This window comes from Electrona antarctica, assembly GCF_951216825.1.
Source record: "Electrona antarctica genome assembly, chromosome: 4".
NCBI lineage: Eukaryota > Metazoa > Chordata > Actinopteri > Myctophiformes > Myctophidae > Electrona > Electrona antarctica.
The window spans coordinates 59,656,901-59,661,900 of NC_136809.1; positions in this window are offsets into that span (position 1 = coordinate 59,656,901).

Below are 5,000 nucleotides of genomic sequence, written 5' to 3' on the forward strand. Positions count from 1 at the left end.
CGTTGTTAAAATGTTTAAAAAGTGGAAAAACAGGGACGCTTTGGAGAAGCACAAGGGGGCGCTGCTGTGCAGCAAGCCCTCGGCCGTGCCCCGCCCACATTGGGGGCGTTGTTTTAAAATGTGGGTGTGGCCTATCAGAGCGTAGAACAACTCTGGTCTCTCTTCATGACGGATACAAAACTATATGTTGTGTTTGGCCCTACCTCTGGTAGGGGTTTATCAATTGTCTGGGGCCATTGTCACTTGCTCCGCGAGTGGGAATCGAACTCACAGCCTTCCGCATTAGAGTCAGTTGCATTGACCACTAGTCCATTGACCGCCCTCCACCCTGAACAGATCAGGATTCTATATAAAGGGATATTAGCTGGGAGCTTGAATGTTTAAACAGTACTGGTCGGGATCCTGTTAAAAACGGCATCGTCCCAGAGGTGGATTTGAACCACCAACCTCTTGGTTTACGGCCAAGCACACTAGTCCACTGGGCCAAACAGGCTGTTGAGTGTTGAAGCAAAAGTGTGTGCATTGCAAATGGATTTGGAGTCCCAGGGGCGCGGCCGCTGTGCGCCCGTAGCCAATGGTGAAGATTCCAGGGGGGTGCTTAAGAGTGGGTACCCGGGTTCGGATGGAGAGCCGGGTTGTGGGTTTAGCTGGCTTCGGGCCTGGCACCCCGGTGGGGGCCCAAGGCTCCCTGGGTCCGCGTGGAGAGCCGGGCAAACCGGCTTTCTGCTGTCCACACTTAGAAGATTTTTACACTCGTACCCCGGAAGTCACGTTAGAGGCTGGCCCATGCCACCCCCTCCCCCGTGGGTTACCCGGGTCCGGGTGGAGAGCCGGGTTCCCACTTTAGCCGAGTTCTGAGTGGGCACCCCGGCAGGGTGACAAGGCTCCCAGGGGCCGCGTGGAGAGCCGGGCAAAACGCCACATTGTGTGTCTTTCACGCTTTTCATGCTTTTCCACGCTTTGAAGATCTTTCACTTGCACTCCGGAATTCATGTACTCCTTCCGTCCCCCTCCCCCTCGGCCGCACCCCCGCCAACAAGTTCGTGCTGCACATGATCTGGTGTTTTGTCATTCAGTCTGCCGACATGAAAAAGCTTACAGCACCTGGTATTCCCAGGCAGTCTCCCATCCAAGTACTGACCAGGCCCTACCCTGCTTAGCTTCCGAGATCGGACGAGATCGGGCGTGTTCAGGGTGGTATGGCCGTAAGCGACAGCAGAGGAGGCCGGCACGGCTCATGTACACAGCAGATGGCTTTGGCCAATGGCTTTCATGAAAAAGCTTACGGCACCTGGTATTCCCAGGCAGTCTCCCATCCAAGTACTGACCAGGCCCTACCCTGCTTAGCTTCCGAGATCGGACGAGATCGGGCGTGTTCAGGGTGGTATGGCCGTAAGCGACAGCAGAGGAGGCCGGCACGGCTCATGTACACAGCAGATGGCTTTGGCCAATGGCTTTCATGAAAAAGCTTACGGCACCTGGTATTCCCAGGCAGTCTCCCATCCAAGTACTGACCAGGCCCTACCCTGCTTAGCTTCCGAGATCGGACGAGATCGGGCGTGTTCAGGGTGGTATGGCCGTAAGCGACAGCTGAGAAGGCCGGCACGGCTCATGTACACAGCAGATGGCTTTGGCCAATGCCTTTCATGAAAAGGCTTACGGCACCTGGTATTCCCAGGCAGTCTCCCATCCAAGTACTGACCAGGCCCTACCCTGCTTAGCTTCCGAGATCGGACGAGATCGGGCGTGTTCAGGGTGGTATGGCCGTAAGCGACAGCAGAGGTGGCCGGCACGGCTCATGTACACAGCAGATGGCTTTGGCCAATGCCTTTCATGAAAAAGCTTACGGCACCTGGTATTCCCAGGCAGTCTCCCATCCAAGTACTGACCAGGCCCTACCCTGCTTAGCTTCCGAGATCGGACGAGATCGGGCGTGTTCAGGGTGGTATGGCCGTAAGCGACAGCAGAGGTGGCCGGCACGGCTCATGTACACAGCAGATGGCTTTGGCCAATGCCTTTCATGAAAATGCTTACGGCACCTGGTATTCCCAGGCAGTCTCCCATCCAAGTACTGACCAGGCCCTACCCTGCTTAGCTTCCGAGATCGGACGAGATCGGGCGTGTTCAGGGTGGTATGGCCGTAAGCGACAGCAGAAGTGGCCGGTACGGCTCATGTACAGTAGATGACAGTACATTTCTTTAACCATAGAAACATGGTTAAAACAATATGCGTCAGCCACATCTCTATTTATTACAAACAGGCCGTTTTATTTTTCCATTCAACAAGGCGGAAGAAAGTGCACCGTTCCCGGCGGCACTGCAATGCCGGGTCGATGCGTGGAGTGAACGGAGCAAGCCCCTTTTTCAACTCCTGAGTCAAAAAATCGGTTTAATATTTAGTCCCCATATAGGGGACATATCAGATATTAAACTGATAAGAACAGATACTACACTTGATCTTAGCCAAAAGGCCGAGAAGCGATAACCCTCAAACTGACTGCTGTGAAGTCCGCTTCCTAGGCTAACGACATTCCCATCCGGTCTGATACCCACTTAGTCATCACCATATACCCACTTGGGCATTAGCATAACAATGACCTCTGTGACCTCTCTAAGGACCCATTGGTAGATGCTTACAGCACCGTGGAGTATGCAAGCTTGCAGATCTGCTATTTTCATAACATTTCAAAAATGACAAAAGTGGCCCATCCACATGCATGCTTGTAGGTAGCCATTTTCAACAACTTCCGTTGGTCGCAGAGGCTCGGGATTGCCACCGTTGGAAAGCTCGCACCTGAGATAGGGGGGGGGGGGGGGGGAGTGGAGGTGCATGGGCGTCGGTAGTGGGGGTGGGGTAGGCGTTGTTAAAATGTTTAAAAAGTGGAAAAACAGGGACGCTTTGGAGAAGCACAAGGGGGCGCTGCTGTGCAGCAAGCCCTCGGCCGTGCCCCGCCCACATTGGGGGCGTTGTTTTAAAATGTGGGTGTGGCCTATCAGAGCGTAGAACAACTCTGGTCTCTCTTCATGACGGATACAAAACTATATGTTGTGTTTGGCCCTACCTCTGGTAGGGGTTTATCAATTGTCTGGGGCCATTGTCACTTGCTCCGCGAGTGGGAATCGAACTCACAGCCTTCCGCATTAGAGTCAGTTGCATTGACCACTAGTCCATTGACCGCCCTCCACCCTGAACAGATCAGGATTCTATATAAAGGGATATTAGCTGGGAGCTTGAATGTTTAAACAGTACTGGTCGGGATCCTGTTAAAAACGGCATCGTCCCAGAGGTGGATTTGAACCACCAACCTCTTGGTTTACGGCCAAGCACACTAGTCCACTGGGCCAAACAGGCTGTTGAGTGTTGAAGCAAAAGTGTGTGCATTGCAAATGGATTTGGAGTCCCAGGGGCGCGGCCGCTGTGCGCCCGTAGCCAATGGTGAAGATTCCAGGGGGGTGCTTAAGAGTGGGTACCCGGGTTCGGATGGAGAGCCGGGTTGTGGGTTTAGCTGGCTTCGGGCCTGGCACCCCGGTGGGGGCCCAAGGCTCCCTGGGTCCGCGTGGAGAGCCGGGCAAACCGGCTTTCTGCTGTCCACACTTAGAAGATTTTTACACTCGTACCCCGGAAGTCACGTTAGAGGCTGGCCCATGCCACCCCCTCCCCCGTGGGTTACCCGGGTCCGGGTGGAGAGCCGGGTTCCCACTTTAGCCGAGTTCTGAGTGGGCACCCCGGCAGGGTGACAAGGCTCCCAGGGGCCGCGTGGAGAGCCGGGCAAAACGCCACATTGTGTGTCTTTCACGCTTTTCATGCTTTTCCACGCTTTGAAGATCTTTCACTTGCACTCCGGAATTCATGTACTCCTTCCGTCCCCCTCCCCCTCGGCCGCACCCCCGCCAACAAGTTCGTGCTGCACATGATCTGGTGTTTTGTCATTCAGTCTGCCGACATGAAAACGCTTACAGCACCTGGTATTCCCAGGCAGTCTCCCATCCAAGTACTGACCAGGCCCTACCCTGCTTAGCTTCCGAGATCGGACGAGATCGGGCGTGTTCAGGGTGGTATGGCCGTAAGCGACAGCAGAGGAGGCCGGCACGGCTCATGTACACAGCAGATGGCTTTGGCCAATGGCTTTCATGAAAAAGCTTACGGCACCTGGTATTCCCAGGCAGTCTCCAATCCAAGTACTGACCAGGCCCTACCCTGCTTAGCTTCCGAGATCGGACGAGATCGGGCGTGTTCAGGGTGGTATGGCCGTAAGCGACAGCAGAGGAGGCCGGCACGGCTCATGTACACAGCAGATGGCTTTGGCCAATGGCTTTCATGAAAAAGCTTACGGCACCTGGTATTCCCAGGCAGTCTCCCATCCAAGTACTGACCAGGCCCTACCCTGCTTAGCTTCCGAGATCGGACGAGATCGGGCGTGTTCAGGGTGGTATGGCCGTAAGCGACAGCTGAGAAGGCCGGCACGGCTCATGTACACAGCAGATGGCTTTGGCCAATGCCTTTCATGAAAAGGCTTACGGCACCTGGTATTCCCAGGCAGTCTCCCATCCAAGTACTGACCAGGCCCTACCCTGCTTAGCTTCCGAGATCGGACGAGATCGGGCGTGTTCAGGGTGGTATGGCCGTAAGCGACAGCAGAGGTGGCCGGCACGGCTCATGTACACAGCAGATGGCTTTGGCCAATGCCTTTCATGAAAAAGCTTACGGCACCTGGTATTCCCAGGCAGTCTCCCATCCAAGTACTGACCAGGCCCTACCCTGCTTAGCTTCCGAGATCGGACGAGATCGGGCGTGTTCAGGGTGGTATGGCCGTAAGCGACAGCAGAGGTGGCCGGCACGGCTCATGTACACAGCAGATGGCTTTGGCCAATGCCTTTCATGAAAATGCTTACGGCACCTGGTATTCCCAGGCAGTCTCCCATCCAAGTACTGACCAGGCCCTACCCTGCTTAGCTTCCGAGATCGGACGAGATCGGGCGTGTTCAGGGTGGTATGGCCG